The sequence below is a fragment of the Ursus americanus genome, chromosome 29 (assembly GCF_024610735.1).
Source record: "Ursus americanus isolate L20-20 chromosome 29, mUrsAme1.1.p, whole genome shotgun sequence".
Lineage (NCBI taxonomy): Eukaryota > Metazoa > Chordata > Mammalia > Carnivora > Ursidae > Ursus > Ursus americanus.
This window is the reverse complement of record NC_142155.1, coordinates 34,737,293-34,758,818: the sequence shown is the minus strand read 5'-3', so window position 1 is coordinate 34,758,818 and position 21,526 is coordinate 34,737,293. Positions and strand designations below refer to the sequence as shown.

General features: G+C 44.0%; 1 long non-coding RNA gene across 1 annotated transcript in view; it reads right to left on the bottom strand.

Moving 5' to 3' along the window:
• Positions 1-10,541: 10,541 nt before the first annotated feature.
• The window catches only part of LOC123802814 (uncharacterized), a 30,224-nt gene continuing 19,239 nt past the window's right edge, over positions 10,542-21,526 (bottom strand). The window contains exon 4 of the long non-coding RNA XR_006782666.2: positions 10,542-10,866. This is a non-coding gene — a long non-coding RNA (uncharacterized LOC123802814). The remainder of the gene's footprint in view (positions 10,867-21,526) is intronic.

The window sequence follows — 21,526 nt, the reverse complement described above, 5'->3', positions numbered from 1 at the left end:
ATATTATGTTAGTCACCACACAGTACATCCCTGGTTTCTGATGTAAAAGTTCGATGATTCATTAGTTGCGTATAACACCCAGTGCACCATGCAATACATGCCCTCCTTACTACCCATCACCAGTCTATCCCATTCCCCCACCCCCCTCCCCTCTGAAGCCCTCAGTTTGTTTCTCAGAGTCCATAGTCTCTCATGCTTCATTCCCCCTTCTGATTACCCCCCTTTCTTTATCCCTTTCTTCCCCTACCGATCATCTTAGTTCTTATGTTCCATAGATGAGAGAAATCATATGATAATTGTCTTTCTCTACTTGACTTATTTCACTTAGCATTATCTCCTCCAGTGCCGTCCATGTTGCAGCAAATGTTGAGAATTCGTTCTTTCTGATAGCTGAGTAATATTCCATTGTATATATGGACCACAGCTTCTTAATCCAGTCATCTGTTGAAGGGCATCTCAGTTCTTTCCACGATTTGGCTATTGTGAACATTGCTGCTCTGAACATTGGGGTGCATAAGGCCCTTCTCTTCACTATGTCTGTCTCTTTGGGGTAAATACCCAGTAGTGCAATGGCTGGGTCATAGGGTAGCTCAATTTTTAACTTTTTAAGGGACCTCCACACTGTTTTCCAGAGTGGCTGTACCAGCTTGCATTCCCACCAACAATGTAGGAGGGATCCCCTTTCTCCACATCCTCTCCAGCAATTGCTGTTTCCTGCCTTGTTGATTTTTGCCATTCTAACTGGCATAAGGTGGTATCTTAGTGTGGTTTTGATTTGAATTTCCCTGATGGCTAATGATTTTGAACATTTTTTCATGTGTCTGTTAGCCATTTGTATGTCATCATTGGAAAAGTGTCTGTTCATATCTTCTGCCCATTTTATGATTTGTTTATTTGTTTCTTGCGTATTGAGTTTGAGAAGTTCTTTGTAGATCTTGGATACCAGTCTTTTATCTGTAGCATCATTTGCAAATATCTTCTCCCATTCCGTGGGCTGCCTCTTAGTTTTTTTTGACTGTTTCCTTGGCTGTGCAGAAGCTTTTTCTTTTGATAATGTCCCACAAGTTCATTTTATCTTTTGTTTCTCTTGCCTTTGGAGATGTGTCATGAAAATGGTTGCTTTGGCCGATGTCGTAGAGGTTGCTGCCTATGCTTTCCTCTAGGATTTTGATGGATTCCTGTCTCACATCGAGGTCTTTCATCCATTTGGAGTTTATCTTTGTGTATGGTGTGAGAGAGTGGTCAAGTTTCATTCTTTTGCATGTAGCTGTCCAATTTTCCCAGCACCATTTATTGAAGAGACTGTCTTTTTCCCACCAGATGTTTTTTCCTGCTTTATCAAATATTAGTTTCCCAAAGAACTGAGGGTCCATTTCTGGGTTCTCTATTCTGTTCCATTGGTCTACGTGTCTGTTTTTGTGCCAGTACCATGCTGTCTTTGTGATCACAGCTTTGTAGTACAGCTCGAAATCCGGCATTGTGATGCCCCCAGCTTTGTTTTTCCTTTTCAACAGTTCCTTGGTGATTCAGGAGGGCCCCATTTTTAATCCCAGTCTTTTAAGTAGAGCCCATCACCACAGTACATTAGTAAGGCACATGGAGGAGAAGCTGTGCGGGTGGGTGTGGGTACAATTCAATCCAACAGTTCTTTATTGAGCACATACTACATACTCAGCAAGTTGGCAAGAGAGGAAAGTGGTAGTGAAAGACATGCAGGCACTTACACCATGAAACAAAGCTCATCATCACAGAAACACCTGAGGAACAATAGCACATTAACTGTCTCTCGCCAACTAACCAGAATATTTCATTAGTACCCTTCCCATCAGGTTTTATTTGGGAAAACCAGGCCAATCATAAGAAAATCTCTGGCACTTTTTAAAATCAAAATAGACAGGATATGCTGTGGCCTAGATCCCAATTCAGTTGGATACTATGGGGAAAGCCTCCTAAGCCTTCTGAGCCTCACTATCAATCTCCCTGTGGATGAAAGGAAAGGCTGTTCTTATCCAGGAAGTCTCTAGATTCCAGCAGTAACGTTTTCTCATCTGTGATCCTCCGGACCTCTGGGCCCAGATTGTAGGAATGGGCTTCCAGAATGATAGCTCAGTGTCACGCTGAGATTTTCATTCACCAGAGAAAAATTCCATTGTATCCACAGCAGTTTGTCGTGAGTCGTCAAAGGGGACCAACAAGATCTGCTCACAAGCACAAGTAGTTATAATGCAAAACACTACGTGTGTGCTGAGGAGAGGTGGAGAAAACCGAATATTACCAAAATTTAGAGAAAAGTAGGTTATATTCATGGGGTAACTGGGTGGGAGGCATTTGACCTGGACCCCAAAGACTGGGTAATCTTTTGAGAGCAGGAGAAGGGGGAAGGAAAGCACTTTGAGGAGAAATTCTCCTCCATTCCTATCTCTTGGGATGCTACCCTACCAGCATGTGATGTTGCAGCCACATTGAGGCCATGAGGCATCACAAACACAAGCAGAGTGGCAGAGCAGGAGGACAGAATAAACCACAATCCTGGATGAACTGGATAGGAATAATACACTATGATGGCCTTCTTCCAGCCTCTTATTAAATTAAAGCTTCTCGTTTATTCCACTCAGTTATTTGTAGCTGAAAGCATCTCATTTCTTACCTACCCACTGTGGCACTTACCCATCGTGGTACTCTCGTCTAGGTGTATGTGATTGACCTCTACACTTCTCTGTTCTTTCTTTCCTAGGCTGTAGTCCCTTCATCTCTGTATCCCATACCCTCCCACCTGAGCCTTTTCCTTCCAGTTCTCCTAGAACTTCTCCTTCCCCACATATAGGTGCTTAGATCATGAGTGCTGAATAAAGGAATGAAAGAAAGGCCACCTAGAAATCTTGCCTAATGCCAATAAAAACCATGGCCCCTCAGGAATTGCTTTGCAAATACATTTTGTCATTAAGCCAGATAACTCTGGCAGTGACCTAAAAACAAACATTTGAAACAGGCACAAGAGAATTCCAAAAATTAAAACACTTAGCACCAAGGGGGCAAAATGTATTTAACCAAAACAGCACCTGCAGGAGATATTAACATTCTCAAATAAAGGGCACTTTGCGCTTTCATGGCATGAACACACAGTACAAACCATTTAGACATCAGAAGGTTCTAAGTGAGATTTTAAAAAGTTGTTTGTTTTAAAGAGATGAGATGTGCATTCACACACACACAAGAGCACTAGGCTTTCACACTGCCATCTGCCTCTGGTGCTGACTCCTTGGCCACCGTCAATCCTTCCTGGTGCTGGAAAGCCTGTGGGTGCTGTTGCTGAGGCAACACAGAAATCTCGGGTGCATTCTGCATTGCCAGCCTCACCCAGTTCCTCCTTCTGATGAACCCCAGCTAGCAGAACATGCCTTCTCCATCCTTCCTTAACTAACTGGATCCCAACTATCTCTTCACTTTCCGGCTTATGTTCCTGACAGCCTGCCTCCAGCCACTTCCCAAGTGTGGGAACTCGCTCCCCACCCAAACACACTCCAAGCTCCCCAAGGCCGGAGGAACCAGGTCTCATATATCTTTGGTCTCAGCCTCTTTCTTGGAGCTCTTTACTCCTTACGTGAACTCATTTCACATGGATTGAACCCCACCTGTTGATGACAGGCCCCACATCTCCATCCTTATCAGTGCCTCTCCACTGAGCTCTGTATCACAGAGCCAGCCACCTGTCTGTCTCACCATGCACACACCTTTCAAGATATCGCAGGCCTAATGAGGCTAAAACGAGGCTCTTGATCCTCTGAAACTTGCCACATCCTTCAGATCTTAGCTTAGGTATCACTTCCCCAGAATTGCGTATGTATTGTAAATACTATCTTTTGTATGTACCAAGAACGGATCCTTTTATATATGCATCAAGGAGGGGGCAGGCCTTGTTTTGTCTGTGGATATTCCATTAATGGTTGCCTGTCTTGCTGGATTTTAAGTCTCACTGGACATAGATCAGCCCCATTTGCTCACCACTGTCTCCAGAGTGCCTGGCACCATGCCTAGTATATAGGAGCCCCTCAGTAATTCTTTGCTAAGGGAAGGCATGGGCTCCCCCACTCCTCCCTGTGTGTGCCATCTCTCTGCACACCATTAGGACATGACATACGGCGCCACTGGCTACAAGGGGGTGGAAGCTTGATCACTGTCTTCATGTCAGGTTCGGACTTAAGCTCTTTTCTCACACTACCTCATATAATTCTTGCAGTAATGCTGAGAGGTACCTGAGAGGTATTCACTGCTGTTCTCATTTTATAGAGAGAAAAGTCACTTGTCCGAGAACATGCACACATCCTATAGGAGGCAGAGCTCTAGCCTGCCCCTTCTCTATCCCTGTGCTAATCAGGAGGGCCCCTGGATTGGTGTCAGGAGATTTGAGTCTCATCTTTGGACCTTCAACAAGCCTCTTGGTTTCTTCAAGCCTCAGTCCCCTCACCCTTGTCATTCTGCCTCCATATGTAGGTATGAGACACTGCATGCAAAAGCCCTTTACACTGCATAAAGACCGACTAGACAAATGGGGAGGTTTCACGTTACAGATGCCTGCTTTGGCTAACAAAGGAGTTTTCTGGCCAAAGTGAGGCTACAATATTGAGCCACTGCCTCCTCCCTCTCAACTGACCTTTGAGACCCTGACTAATGACAGTGACTAGTCCCCAAGACCCTGAAAGGAGTTAACAGGAAACAACAGACCAATGAGCCAGACCCAGAATGTCCTGTATCCTCCAGTTTCTGAGCTACCTGATAATCCCGAGAAACCAGGGATAACAACTAGTAATAGATAATAATAGATAATAATTCTGCCACTCTCCTGAGTTGCACTTACCCGTTTGCAAAGCACTCTCATTCATTCTACATTTATTCGACAAATATATGTGAGTCTCTGTTACAAACCAGCCACTGTGGCCTGCACTGTAGTCCTGGTGTTATGTCAGGTCGTCAAGATCCCTGCCCTCAGGAAGCTTCTAGACTTGACAAAGAAACATGTTTGGAGCCAACATTTCTATAGTACCTTACCATGAACCAGTTGCTGTATGTAGAGTAACTCATTTACTCTTCACAGCAATTCTGTAAGTACTGCTATTATCCCCATTTCACAGATGGAGAAATCCACACTACAGAGGTTAAGTATCTTGTTCAAGGGTAGTGGTGGAGCCAGCTGTCTGACTCACAGCAACATGTTGCTAGCGGTAACGTTTTGTATCCACAGATTGGGAAGCTGAGATCCTCACCAGTGGAGTTTCCCAAGGCCAAGACCCCAGGGCTGGAACTTCCCACCATATGGCTCTGAGCCTTTCTTTTCCACTCCAAAAATCAAAGATACCTCTTCATAGGAGAAGAAACTAACACACTGGTTGCTCTGGTCCGAGAATGCCAGGGCCGTGGCAGCAGGATTTATAGGTCCCAAGGCAACTTGCATCTCCTATTGGAACGTTTCCTCATCAAAGCAATGGAAATCAATGCAGTAAATACAGTTATAATGAACTGGCCTGCTCACAATCCCTGTCTCTTCCTAAGGAAAAGGAATCATGAGTGACACATATTGGTTCCAGTTCTATCACATCCTTCCCCCGCACCTGGTCCTCCCACTGGGAATCCTCCTTGTTCCCGTCAACGGTATTTGAGATGATTGGGGTTTTTATTGGATGCTCTTTGTCACTGTGACTGTGGGGATTCAGTGCAGCTGGGATTTAAGAGCTAGAAGGAGTTTAACTTCTTCCAAGCATCAGCCATGGCTGCCCTGCCTTCTAAAGTGCTGTTCACAGATCTCCAGGCCAGAAGGGATCTAGAGAATATCAGAAGATCATCTCTTTTCACAAATGAGGAAACAGGTGCAGAGAGGTGAGGAGCACACAGCATAGGATCAGCACAGCTCTCCCGCATCAGTGCATCCCCCTTTTTAGATACACAAGAATCTCTTCCACAGAAAGATGTTGACTCCTGGGAAGCAGTGCAGCCCTCCCCTTAACTTTGGCATCAGACTGCCTGAGACTGAATACCTGATGCTGTGTAAGACCTTGAGAAAGTTGACTGACTTCTCAGTGACTCAGTTTTCCCGTGTATAAAATAGGGATGATAATAAAAGTATCTGCTCCATTGAGTGATTGAAAGCTTTAGTAATACAGAAAAAAAAAACAACTAAAATTATACAAAGAGTAAGTGCTCAATAAATGTTAGTCATGGGCATTATCTCAAAAAATAGTGTCCCTGGGGCTAAGAGCTTCTGCCAGAGGTGCTGAGCTTCCCTGGCTTACAACTTTGAGGCAGGACATGTACTCTTGCTGCCCTGAGAACCAGGCTGTGTAAGACAGGAATGGCTTCTCCTTTTTCAAAACTGGCAGTGGTATTCCCTGGATAAATGATGAGATTAAAAGTTCCTGAAGGCAGGAGACCGCCCTAGACATCTTTGTGTTTTCTGACACAGTGCTGAGCACAAACGGTGATCTTGCTCCTGGGTCTTTTGGCCAAACCCAATGACTAATATCCTATGCCTGCCAGCTCATGAAAACCAGCCTCCATGCCAGAAAGGGTTCTAAGGAACTGCTCCAGCTGAGTCTCACTAGTTTTTGCTCAAGTTCGAGTCTTGACTCTTCTACCTCTTCAACCCCTACCTCTGGACTTCCCAGATTTGGTGTTCTTTCCAAGTTTTCTTACCTGCCTTCTCACTTTTTCCCATATATTTCCAGACCTTTCCATCCCAAGTGTATATCACTGATGCAAAGGAGAACGGCTGATTCCAGTTCTCAACCCCATGGAATCTCTCCTATCCTGCCTGCCCACCCCGCCCTGACACACACACACATACCCACACACATACCCACACACACAGAGACTCACGGACACATACACATCCCAACCCCTTCAACTCCTGCCAAACCAGGAGGTAGACATTGATAATTGTTACTTCCATCCACTCTCCCCTTTGCCCTCTTTGCTTAATTTCTAAGAGTTAGGAATGCTTATATTCACTTTCCCAATCTTTCTGTGGTTAGGGGTGACTACGTGACCCAAACCTGGTCACATGGGGTAGAAACCTGACCTCTTAGAAAATTTTCCTTCTTAATAGAACAGAGAAATCTGTGAAAAGAATCCCCCCTCCGTCTTGTCTTGAGTACGATTACATGAGAGACTGATGCTTGGACCTGCAGCCAACAACTTGCATGAGGAAAAGAATAGGAGAACTGCAGAGATACTGAACACAGAACTATCAACACTGAGCTGCTAAATGAACCAATCCTAGAGCCACCAGCCTCTGGATTTCTTATTATAAGAAACAATTAAGTTTCCATATTTCTTTTTTTTTTTAAAGATTTTATTTATTTATTCGACAGAGATAGAGACAGCCAGTGAGAGAGGGAACACAAGCAGGGGGAGTGGGAGAGGAAGAAGCAGGCTCATAGCGGAGGAGCCTGATGTGGGGCTGGATCCCATAACGCTGGGATCACGCCCTGAGCCGAAGGCAGACGCTTAACCGCTGTGCCACCCAGGCGCCCCTCCATATTTCTTAAGTCATCTTGAGTCAGGAGTTCTGTTACAGAACTTGCAGACAAAGGCATTCCAAAACTTTATCAGATAAACATCAGTCTGCCTACAGAAACTCCAACAAACTGGTGGATTGAACTTTGTAGATAGATTGAAGAATAAATTCTCTAACATGGTCTAGTAGGAGTCTGCATAAAATTCAAAATCCCAGAATGTGGGAGGAAATTTAAATGTCACCCATGTCTGACATTTAGACCAATGGAATAAAATTGTGGGTTCCAAAATAAATACGCATATACACAATCAATTTTCAACAAGGATTCTGAGATAATTCAATGGGGAAATAGTAATCTTTTTACTAAATGATGCTGAGATAACTGTTTATCCACATGTAAAATACGAATTTGGAATCCTACCTCACGCCATATGCAAAAATTTGTTCAAAGGTATCAAACATCTAAATGTAAGAGCTAAAATTACTAAACTCTTAGACAAAAACATAATCACAAATCCTCATGGTGCTGGATTAGGCAATGGTTTCTTATATGGCACCAAAAGAAACAAAAAAATGTTAACTGGATATCATCAAAATTAAAAACATTTTGTACTGCAAGGGACACCATCAAGAAAATTAAAAGATAACCAACCAAAAGGGAGAAAATTTTTGCAAATCACATATCTGATGAGATTTATATATAAAATATATATATCAAGAACTCTTATAATGCAAGAATAAAAAGACAAAGAACCCAATTAAAAATTGGGCAAATAATCTGAGTAGACATTTCTTCAAAAAAAGATATATAAATGACCAATAAGATGATGAAAAGATGCCCAATACTGTCAGTCATCAGGGAAATACAAATTAAAACCACAATGGGATACCACTTTATACCCACTAAGATAACTGTAGTCAAAAAGGCAAACAATAAGAAGTGTTGGAAAGGATGTGGAGAAAATGGAACCCTCACAAAATGCAGACGGAAATGTTAAATGACACAGCAACTTAGGATAACAGTCTGGTAGCTTTTCAAAAGGTTAAACACAAGATTACCTGCTCAGAAGAAATGAAAACATATTCCTGTATGAAAACTTGTAATGAGTGTTCATGACAGCACTATCTTTAAAAGCCAAAAAGTGGAAACAACCCAAATGTCCATCAACTGATGAACTGATAGATAAAATGTGGTCTCTCCATACTACAGAATGTGATCAGCACTAAGCCACAACATGGTATGGATAAACCTTGGAAACATTATGCCGGGTGAAAGAAGCTAGTCACAAGCACATACTATATGATTCCATTTATATGAAATGTCCAGAATAGACCAATCTATAGAAACAGAAAGCAGATTACTGTTGCTATGGCTAGGGAAGGGGATGGTTTGGGAAGGGAGGGTGACTGCTAAAGAGTAGAAAGGGTGGGTGGCTGCTTTTTGGAGTGTTGGAAATGTTATAAAATTGATGGTTGCACAACTCCATGAATATATTTTGAAAACATTGAATTATATACAGTTTAAATAATGAATTTTATGATATGTCAATTATATCTCAATAAAGCTGTTTAAAAAAAAAAAAGTCATCCACATCCAAAACCCAGTCCTGCACAAGTTCTTCCCTCATGGGACTCCCAGGAACCAGAGCCAGTCAGAAACTGAGAAAGCAAGAGTAATTTTCAACGGCCAAATCTAACAAGTGAGGAGAGAACAACTTGCTTCAAAATGGGAAGTCTATAAGAACATCAAGATGAATCAGCAGGATCAGGAGACAGGGTTGGAGGGATTCCCTAAGACAAAGATGACACAGACATTAACCTGCCTTGCTCCGGCACCCAGGAGAGACATTACTGCTCATCCCAGTATTCCGCTCTGCAGAACCCAGAGACAGCAGCGTACTACTACTCAACCAGCCGTACAGGCAGCCACAACCACCCCACAGGAACTGGCACATGGGATGAAATACGTTTGCCATTTCTGACCTAGGACAAGTGTACCAAGAGGGAATTTTGCATAATGTCTGAAGCTACATTCATAAGCAAAGAGAAAACCTCTGGGGCAATGGAATAATCTATTCCAGTCCCTGAGATTGTACTAGAGTCCCTCTAGGACCAGGATGTCCCTACCTGGACATCTCACCACCACTTGTAGCTCATCCCTCACGTGTCCTGCCTGCCCCTTCCATCCTCATCCTAATCTGATTAATCCCTTGGAACCACGTGAATTTATTCATTCCACAAGTATCTATAGCATACCTTCACCTATTTTTACCTTAAATGATATCTGCCAGGCACAAGGCCCTGAGAGGGCTGATGGGAGAAGGGGAGGCAATACATCATATGCATTCAGTATGAGTTGATTCAGTTCATTGTTTTTCCTCTAATAATGGGTTGACCCCCTTCTCAGCATGGTTTCCATGGTAGGGGAAGATGGCATGAATGCATGGGGTGTCTGGGGAAGCACCAAGAATTAGAGGGGCATTTAACTCATAAAGCCTTAAATATCAAGAACAAAAATGAAAGTGCCATAGACTCTCAATAAAGAGACAAATAACAAGGAGGAAAAGTTCTGTCTCATAAGCTATTTACAAAGAAATATAAAACAAAACAATGGAACTTTGTTTTTCATCCATAAAACTAGCAATTAGTTTAAAATATAATATTCAATGCTGCAAAGGTGTGGTAAGATAGGCACAAATACATGCTTCTTTTTGGAATAAAAGCTGGTTCATGTGTGGAATGCAGTTGAATGATACGCTCCTTCATGCAGCCATTCCACTCTTTTTTTTTTAATGTTTTTTTATTATGTTAGTCACCATACAGTACATCCCTGGTTTCTGATGTAAAGTTCCATGATTCATTAGTTGTGTGTAACACCCAGTGCACCATGCAATACGTGCCCTCCTTACTACCCATCACCAGCCTATCCCATTCCCCCACCCCCTCCCCTCTGAAGCCCTCAGTTTGTTTCTCATAGTCCATAGTCTCTCATGTTTCATTCCCCATTCTGATTACCCCCCTTTCTTTATCCCTTTCTTCCCCTACCGATCTTCCTAGTTCTTATGTTCCATAGATGAGAGAAATCATACGATAATTGTCTTTCTCTGCTTGACTTATTTCACTTAGCATTATCTCCTCCAGTGCCGTCCATGTTGCAGCAAATGTTGAGAACTCGTTCTTTCTGATAGCTGAGTAATATTCCATTGTATATATGGACCACAACTTCTTAATCCATTCATCTGTTGAAGGGCATCTCGGCTCCTTCCACGGCCACTCTTATACTCAGAACACAGACTTTCAGACAGGTGTTTGTGGTATAAAAGATGTCTTTGTACAAGCCCCAAAACAATTTCAAGGTCCTGCAAGAGGGGAATGGTTACATAGATTATTATAACATCCACATGTTAGAATCCATTTTGAAATAGTTGAATGGCATGGGGAAATGCTTACGATATAATGTTACACCTAAAAGTCAGGCTCAAACATCAAGATGTGGTTAGTTTTTAATTATATAAAGTCTTCGCCAATCCATAGAAATACAACTAGAAAGAAATACCACAAAGTGCTGACAGTAGCAGTCCCTGGACAGTGGAGTGGCCAATAATGTAAGTTTGCTTCTTTCTTTCTTTTTTTTTTTTCTGACTTTTCCAAATTTCCTCAAATGATCATGTGTTCTTTTTTTCTTCTTTTTTTAAAGGAAAAAAGTAGTGATATTGGGGGGGGAAGGAAGGAAGGAAGAGGAGGGAGAGAGGGAGGTAGGAGTCAAGGAACTTAATCACTCGGGCCCCTTCTACTACCAGTTGCGTCTTCAGAGGCCTCATTGATAAAACAAGGACAACTGTACCTAAATTACTGTGAAGATACAATAAGAAAATGTATGTGACATGCTTTGTAAATTGTAAAGCACTTTTCAAATGTTAGCTGCTGTTAACATTATAACACAAAATTAACTCCAACAATCAGAGAGAAAAGAAAAGAAATCCATAGTAAGATACCTCAGGCTAGATACCTCTAGTAGGAACTAGAAAAATACAAGAATGAGCTAAGTATAGAAGGAAGAAGGTCACAGGAATCCTGAAGAACGTTCACTAGCTCTCTCACGAAGTCCAGGAAAAAATGTTTAAGAGCAAAAACAAACAAACAAAAGCCTTACAAGGCAACCAAATGTCACAGCACTGCTGCTTGGCCACAAAAGTTTTCCCTTGTTTAAAAAAAAAAACCTGAAAACTGAGAAATACTCATTCAAATCAGGAGAATGAGGAAACTCACTCATCATGACAGGCAGATGAAAATCAGAATTAACTAAGGTCAAAATGTACTGGAAAAGTGTCTTGCAGGATCTGACTTGGCTCCAAAAGTAAAAATAAGCACCCCAAGGGAGAAAACTGATGAGTGGGAGAAGGTTCTTAATTATCATGAGGCCAGGACTGGAATTAGAAATGACAAGGACCCAGCAAAAGGACTTGAATTCTTTACCTTCCAAGGGAAGAGGCTTGCGACCTGCCGTGGGTGGCCATTCCCTCAGGTTTGAAACTCTCTCCTGTTCTAGTTTCTCAGACCCTCACGTGTCCTGCCTGCCTGCAATGATTTCTTCAACTTCCCCTCCCCTTCCCGACCTTCCAGGATCCTTGTTTCTCCCTGCTCTTTCCTATCCCCACTTTCTCGCTGTTCCCAGCTAACACCTACAAGTTTTCCTTTTCATCAGGGTCCTTTTCTCAGCTCCCACACTGTCTTCCCTTAGAAACCCTGCTGACACTCTACACTAGGCTTGCCTAAAGCCAAATGTGTCTTCTTAAAAACCAACAAAACAAAAACTGGTTCAATATATCCTCATCTGCTATTCCCAATAATAGTTCCCACTATAAACGCTGGCTTCTTCTTGTGCTTCTTCTTCTTCTCTTCCCAAACCAAAATCATCATGTCCTGAATCCCACTGACACATCCTCATATTTTTCTTATATCAGGGATGTGCTCTGCTCCTGCCCAGTCCAGACCTTTATAAGCTCCTGCAGGAGCCTCCTGACTGGTCTGCTCATCGCTGGATCTCCTCTCCCCAATCTCTTCTAAATGCCACTGTCATAGAGAGCTTCCTAACACAGCTTTTCCTGACTTGGATTCTCCCAAACAAGGCTTTCAATGACTACTTTATACCTATTGGATAAAGAACAAAAGCTTTACCTGGCATTCAGAGTTGGTGAGCCCTAGATAAAGACTGGATGAACAGCTTGACCAAGTCTAGTTGAAGTGTTGGGTCAAGGATGGTGGCCAAGATTAGATTTCAAGCATGAAGCCTTGGGTCACCAGTTGTCAAGAGCTCACTGAGTGTGGGCAGGGTTGTTAATGGTCCAAAAAAGGTCAAGTCTACAGAGGGAATGTAATTGCCAACATCTGAGCACAAAGGACAACATCCCAAAGTGGATCAAGGCAATGGAACCATTCCAGAGATGCAAAGGAGTACAAAGATAAGAAGTAGTAGGGTGGGCTCCAGAAACAAGGACCAGGTGGGCAGTAGCTAGAGTGGGGGCCAGAGAGACTCTTCAGCATGAGCAGGTCAGAAATATGCTTGCTCAGAGCCCATGAGCAGGGTGTTGGGAAACATGGCATATCTGAAGTGTACTTTGCTGGGAACTTGCTCCATATACAGTGCTTACTCTTCTCCATGCATGTAAGGCAAGCTACAGCTTCTGACAAACTCAAGAGAGCAGCTTCTGGAAAATTAGCCAGAATAAGTCCTTTGGGTACATTTCTACTCTGCATGAGCCCACACTCCGTGCTCACTGCCCTTCAAGACATTTGTGTCCCCATCGCTAGTCCTTTCCATTATTTCCCTGACCTAGAATGTCCTTAACCCAACAATGTTTAATTCTCATCCAGCCTTTCCATGGCTATCCCAGTTCATGAGCAATTGTCTTCCTTCTGAACTCCACATAAAACAAGAAACCAGGGGAATAACTGATTTTTTGGGTCTGAATCTGTGCTACTCCTCTGGCACTGAAACTGTCTTAGGCTGTCAGTGACATTGGCATGTTTACAGCTTCCCTTCCAAGGAGAATGCTATTGGCTAGCTAAGCAAACACCCATTCCCAACCTTGCCTACCTCCACCAAAGAATCTGGAAAGCCTAAACACTCGTGTTTCCAGACTGTTTTACTGCTTTGGTGGCCATGTGACACATGTCATAGCCAATGATAGATGAGCTCAAGTCTTATATGGTGGGTTGGGAGAAGTGACAGGGGTAGGGTGGGAGGTGCTTCTCCCCAATGAAAGAGACAGAAACAGTTAGTGACCTACCCTCCCTTTTTGTTCCAGCCTTTATTTTTTTTTGCATAATAATTTATTATATTATGTTAGTCACCATACAGTACATCCCTAGTTTTTTATGTAAAGTTCCATGATTCATTACTTGCGCATAACACCCAGTGCACCATGCAATACGTGCCCTCCTTAATACCCATCACCGGCCTATCCCATTCCCCCCCCCTCTGAAGCCCTCAGTTTGTAAACAAGTTGTTCCAGCCTTTAAGCAGGGGCATGATGCTTGGAGCTGCAAGAGCTATTTTGTGACAATGAGGCAAAGAGCACAAAGATGAGAAGCCAGTAACTAAAAATAGAGCTATGGGGTCTGGTCCCTAAGGACATTGTTGAGCAGCTAAACTAACATCGGCATTCACCTGCCTCCAGACTGCTTATTATAAAAGATAAATAAATAAATAAAACTCATTTACTTAATCCACATTTAGCTAATTTTTCTGTTACTTGCAGCTTGAAAGAATTTCTAACTCTGTCACCTTCCTTCCTGGACTGTGAGCTATTCGATGGCAGGGCCCTATCTTTTACATCTTTGCTTCTTCTAGCATCTACTATAAGGCCTAGTCCATAAACAACCTTGATAACCACCTGCTAGCAGATGGGAAAGGTCAGGAGGGAGTTTTCTACCCCTCAAAGTATCTTTTGAAGCAGGCAAGACCTGGGTTGTACATGAAATAGTGGTAAACAAATGAGACAGCCTAGAACTAATTGAAAAATTAGATGTAAATAAATCTTGCTGACCAGATGACATCCACCCAAGAGCTCTGAAGGGTGAAATCGTAGAAATGTTGGCCAAAACGTATGACTTATTATAAAAGCCTGCAGAGGAGCCTAAGAACCGTAGAGCAATGGGCCTGGCTTTTATTCCAAACATGTTGATAGAATCTGTAAGAGAGATCACAGGACACCTGAAAAGCGTGAACTTGGTGGAAAGCTGGCATTGGCTCTTCCTAAAGGAGACTCAGAAAAGGCTAACCTGAAAATTCTCTTTTAAAGGGGAGCAAATAGAGAAACACTATGGAAGGAGAGGTAGAAGACCAGTAGACAGCACATCTTCAGAATTTCAAAAACTCTGTGGTGTGGTTTTAAAGCACAGACTCCTAAACATTCATCTGCTCTGGGATTGGTGAGGCCGCGACTTCAAATCCAGAAATAGAGAAATAGAATTAAATGAGCATATGTTTTAATAGAGATTTCTAATGGCAGGCTCCCCCAGGAATCGTAATAAAACAAATAGGAGGTGAACATTTTGGGAACTATCTGGAAGAGGGAGTGTTCACAACAGCAACTCTTCATCTACGTGTGACCCCAACACGAAACTCAAAAAACAGGGATAAGTTTGTCAGATAAAACACAGAACTGCTAGTTATACTTTAATTTGAGAGAGACAACAAAAAATTGTGTGACACAAGTATATCCCAAACATAAGTGTATCCCTAGACATACTTATACTACAAAATCACTCACTGGTTCTCTAAAATGCAACCGTAACTGGGCATTCCAGGTTTGGGGTTTTGTGATTTTTCTTTACTTGCTTTTTTTGGTTTTGTGCTTGTGTTTTTTTGTTTTTTGTTTTTTGCTAAATCTGGTAAGCTTAGACAAGGAGAAATGGAGGGAAGCTGGAAGAGCTAAATGAGGAGATCCAGAATCTGTAGAATTATGGCAGAGAGGGATGTGGGCCAAGGCACTAGAGGAGGAGAAATCTCAGCCACACCTAGGAGACAGTGGGCCCTAGGTTCTCAGGACCTTGGAGGGGGCAGGGGAAAGGGACAACAAACGAAGGTTAAAAGCAAGCAGCATAGCCTAGTGGTTAAAAATACACAGCCCAGGGGCACCTAGTGGTGCCACTGGGTGGCTCAGTCCGTTAAGTGTCTGAGTCTTGATTTCAGCTCAGGTCATGATCTCAGGGTTGTGAGAGCAAGCCCTTTGTCAGGCTCCTCGGCATGGAGCCTGCTTGAGATTCTCTCTCTCCTCCTCCCTCTGCCCCTCCCCCCCCCCGCAAAAAAAAAAAAAAAAGAAACAAGTACACACCCTGGAAGCAGACTGTCTAGGTTCAAACCCTTGCTCTGGTATTGCCAGCTGGGTTTTGGGGGGCTGTTGCTTAACTACTCCGTGCCTCACTTTTCTCACCTGCAAACTAGCATTATAAGAGTACCCACTTCATAGATTACTGAGGATTAAATGCATCAACAAGTGCCTAGCACATGAGTATGTCAGTTATCACGTGCACAGGGGAGCCAGAATGGGTCTGCACCTTGGCATCAACCTCTGTCTAGTGACTTCCCAGGCCGTGGGAATGACTAAGTTTGCCACTTCTCTGCCAGTCAGTGCCTTGTTGGATAGCCACACAGCACACCTGAGGGCTGAATGACTGGGGGTTGCAGGAATGCAGAGTGGGCTCTCTTGGGGCCCACCATCCTCCCCAAGGGTCACACTTCCTAATCCTCAGCACCGTAGCTCCCCTCCCTCTGATTCTGCCAGGAGCAGTAAGAGTCTTCCTTCCCAACACCTGCAATGGCCTTTGGATCTGCAAGGCCAGCAGCCCATAGCTTGGGGTTAGGTCAAGCAGGGCTCCACAGCCAGTAGCCTCTGTGATGCGCTCTGCTGGGACTGCACAGTCAGCACTGGCTTATCTGTCCTCCCTTGGCATGGACCATGCTTTCGTCTTCCTTTTTCAGCTCTGGGATTCTGGCTGGCTGCTCACATTCTTTGTCCCCTCTAGACACCACCTGGCTTCCAAATCTTCCTGGCTTAACCCTGAACAATTACAAGGTCCTAGACCTTCTGCTTCTGTGTCTCTGTCCTTGGCTCCCTAGTTCTCCCTCTCCTGCCCACTAGACTCACCTAGAGAGGGCTCCGTCCTCCCTTAAGTGAGGAAACCAGAGAAAGAAGCCATTAGTCACTGTCCTGGGGTCAAAAGGGAGCTTAGTATAGCTACTATATAGACCCCCACCTTCCTTTCTCTGCCTCCCAAGATCTTCCCTTCCACTCTCCAGACATGCATACAGGCGTGACGGCCTGTAGCTCTCACATTTAAAGTTTAAAGATAGACACGATTTAGAAATTCTGTCCAGGTCAGATACCAGATAAGTAGGGGCTGAGGCCTGGGGTGAGTCCACAGGCAGCAGAGTGAGCAGCTAAGTGGATGATTCCAGTAGGAGCATCTAGGAGAGAAGTCCAACTTTAAAAGCCGGAAGATGAGAAATTAGAACACTTGTGTGCTGCTAGTGGAAATGTAAAATGGCGTGGCTGCTATGGATTTGGTGATTCCTTAATAAGTTAAATATAAAATTACCAAATGTCTGAGCAATTCCACACCCGGGTACACACCCAAAGGAATTAAAAACAAGCTTTCAAACAAAAACTTGTACATGAAGGATTATAGCAGCATTATTCACAATAGCCAAAACATAGAAACCACCCAAGTGTCATCAACTGATGAATGGATAAACAAAATGTGGTCTGTTCACACAATGGGGTATTATTCCATCATAGACAGATGAAGTTCTGATGCATGCTACAGCATGGATGGACCTTGAAAACATTATGCTAAATGAAAGAAGCCAGACACAAAGGCCACACAGTACATGATTCATGCATATCCATTTAAATGTCCAGAAGAGGTAAATCTATAGAGATAGAAAGGAGATTTGTGGTTGCCAGGGGCTGGGGGGATGGGGAGATTGTGGGTAACAGTGAAGAGGTATGAGGCTTCCTTTTGCGGTAAGGCAAAGGTTCTAAAATTGATTGTCCTGTTAATGCACGATTCTATTTTAGTAGAATATACTAAAAGATATTGGATTGTACACTTTAAAAGGTGAATTTTGTGTTGCATGAATTGTATCTCAGTAAAGCTGGTTTTTTTTAAGTTGGCAGATGATCTGAAATAGACTTCAATTCTATGAGACCAAGTTAAGAAAAAGAATCAAAAGCTCATTTACCAAGGAAGAAATGAATTCTATGGCCCTCCAATCATGGTGGTGTGGAAAACCCAAAAGGTGGGTTACAGACCGTCCTCTGTCTCCATTATTGGTTTATTTCCCTCCCTCTGCCCCTCTCTCTGCACCTCTCACATATCTTTGTTTCTCCTTCAGTAGAATCAGATTATAATTGTTGGCCAACCTGGCTGCTCCCCTCCTGCACCATGGGATCTCAGAGAACTGAGACCATTCCCTGTTGGTCTCCTCAGCGCCTGGCATCTGGTTGGTGCTCAATAAAGAAGTGTTGAATTGATAGAAATCTTATAAATCCTGGTCTCTTTTATCTAAAGATCTGACAGTCTCACATACACTGCTAACACTAATTGCCTTGGGGAGAGGAACCAGGTGGCTGCGGAGAGGGAGCAGGAGATACTTTCTGTACACCCTTCAGTACCTTTTGACTTTTATGCATGCCAACTCATCACCTGTTCCAAAAAAAATTAATTTAACTTTTTAAATTGCTTAAAAGTGAGACACCTATTGGCAAAGACACCGAATCCATGCATTTGACAAAAGAGAGAAGAGTAGAATATGACAATGGTCTTCAGAGAGCCGATTTCAGCAGCAAACCCCTTAGTGGGACATTCAGGGCAATGGGATGCAAAGCCCCTGGGAGGCAATAGTGGTAACACTTATGGATCCCTTCCCTTCCCTCTAAGGAGACAATCTTATCTCTTCATTTATTCTTTCTTATGATGTCAGGTCTGCCTGGGCACTGCCAACCTCAGCAATCAGACCACTCTCAGTCCTAGAGTCATTGATTCATCAGGATTGTGTTATACTCACATCCTCACCAACACACCTACCTGTCCATTTTCAGGCCAACCAGGGCTGCAGGGGCCATAAACCAAGAGGGAATCCCTGAGTATCTCATCAAATGACTAGTACAGAGTGTGGGGACCAGCTCTGAACAACCATGGAGAGACATGTCTGGCAGGCTGCAACAGATACAAACCTTGTCCCCCATGCCCTCCAAGCCTCTCCTTGTAGGTTTTGCTCCTCTCCCAGACCCCCTCTCACATGAGGTTCCTGGACCCACATGCTGCACCCCTTGGCCCTGGGCAGTGACCCCTGTGGCAGTGAAAAGACAGACAGCGTTGAGACTCAAATGCCCCCAGGGGACATCAGCCCTCACGGTGAGCCAGCATCAGGTAAGGACATACTCTGAAATGACCTGTTGATGTCCCTGCCTCCCCATTCTTCCTACAAGTGCCCTAGAGGCAGGTCTGCGTCTCCCAACATCTATGACGAGCACCCAGCACAGACGTGGCACGTGGCAGGCACCCAGGATCTGTCACTTAGCTGACACTGAGTGAATGGCTACCCATCAGTGCCAGGTGCTGCTCTGATTTATTTCATCCTGATATCAGTCTCACAAACAAGTGTTATTATTCCCATTTTACAAATGAGTCACCAAGAGCTTAAAGAAACTTGCCCAAGAGCCCACAGCCACTAAATGACAGAACGAGGACTCAAACTCTGCAGGCTCCAAAATCCATTAGCTTAACCAAAAATGCTATATAGTGATTCATACCAGAGACATGATACCAAGAGAGAGAAAGATGGAGAGAGAAGGAGAGAGGAGGTGGGTGGCATAGAAGGAAAAAAGAGGAAGAGAAAGAATAGAAAGAGGGGGGCAGAAAGCAGGAAAGAGGGAGAGAGGACAGGAGGTCACCAGGTCCCAGGCACATGTCCTCCACTTTGAGAGGCAGCAGCTCTCTCTGGTCAGTGCCTGAGAGGTCAGGGACTGACCCAGGCTGTGCAAACTCTCAAGAGACTGATGAATAAGCCAGAATATTAGCTCATTAGTTCCAGAGAGAACTATAACTTCCAAGAAAACCAGAACCTCACGTCCATTGTGGGAGGCCAGTGTACGTGGGAAATGAATAACTCTCGTCTGTGTAGTAAGCAAGGACTCTGCCAGAGACGAGCAGGGTGATTTTAACAGCTGTGTCTGTGAGTTATGACTGCCTGATGCTCGGGCTCCTCTCAGGCCTGCCTGTCAAGCAGAGCGAGTGTTTCCGTCAGCCCGATGTGCCCCCTTGCTCTGGACAGCACAGGAAAAAAAAAAAACCTGACAAACCGCGGCTCCTTGGAGTCCCTTTTCCCCGACGATGCACGGACCACCCCCCTTTAGTGAACATATTGGTTTCCAGACAAGGCACATTGTGATTGATTACATTTCACAACTGATCAGGCTTCACGATCACAGATGCTTAACTCCATTATGTATGGGTTCTTCTTACTAGTTTTTCTCTCTGAGGACAACCAAGTTCTGAAAAAAGGGGAACAAAACAAAACACTCCTCTTGGGCCTGTGGGCTGATTATACCTTAATTCTTGATCCTAAAGCTGTTTTCAGCCCCAGGTCGGCTGTGGCTCTCCATCCCAGGGAAGCGTCTGATTTTTGTCCTCACAGTGTGATGCTATGGGGCACCGGTTGGAAGTGGGACGTGATGGGATGGGATGGGAACCAGGCCTGGGGTGAGCAGGCACCTGCCGACTCCAGGGTAAAGGAATGAATGTAATTTAGAACATAAAATTATGGGGGCGCCTGGGTGGCTCAGTTGGTTAAGCGACTGCTTTCAGCTCGGGTCATGATCCTGAAGTCCTGGGATCAAGTCCTGCATCGGGCTCCCTGCTCAGTAGGGAGTCTGCTTCTCCCTCTGACCTCCCTCCTCTCATGCTCACTCGCTCTCTCTCTCATTCTCTCTCTCAAATAAATAAACAAATAATCTTTAAAAAAAATTTAAAAAATTACGACTCCACTTAAGCAAGTCTGATTTCAACCAGGCTGTTCATAAAAGCTGTCAATAGGCTGCCTACCTTAGAGAATCTCTGTGGTATGGGACAAAACCCCCTTCCCAAGAGCAAACTTTTCCACTCTTCTGTTAAGAGTAATAGTTAAAGCTACTGAGCACCTTCTATGTTCTAGATGCTGTGTCAGATGCTGCATCCACGCCTAAGTTATCCATTACCGCGTAACGAATTACCCCAAGACTTGCAACTTAAAACAACACACATTTATTGCCTCACAGTTCCTGTGGGTCCAGGCACAATTTTGCTGGGTCCTCTAGCTCCCAGGAGCCCACAGTCTTATCTCAAAACTCCAAGGGAAGGACCCACTTTCAAGCTCACGCACACTGTTGTCAAAAGGAGTCCTTTCCTCATGGAGCCCTCGTGACTTTGTGGCACAAGACCGCCACTGTTCCTTTCCATGTGCACCTCTCCACGGAGCACCTTGTAACTTGGAAGCTTGCTTTCTCAGAGTGCAGAGAGTAGCAGCAAAAGAGGGTGTTGGCAAGACAGAAGTCAGAGCCTTCGTAATCTACTCATGGAGGCACCGTCCCAACACTTTGCCATATTCTACTGGTTAGAATTAAGTCACTGAGACCAGCACATACCCAAAGGGAGGGGATACACAGGGGTGAATACCAGGAGGTGAGGATGAGCGGAAGCCATGTCAGAAGCATATGGTCTCCTCCAGACATGGTCAAAGTGCGTGATCTCCTTAAGGTAACCCTGTGATGCAGATGCGATTGTTAGTCTCTGCATTTCACAGATGGCAGAAGCTGAAACTCAGAAAGGTTAAGTAAGCTGTCTGAGATCACACAGCTCATTGACGGTAGAACCAGCGCTCAAACACAAGTCTATTTTAATAGCCATTCTCTGGAACTCAGCTGGTCAGGGAGGCTTCTGGAGTCAAGCGATTTTCCTATAGTGGTCCCAAGA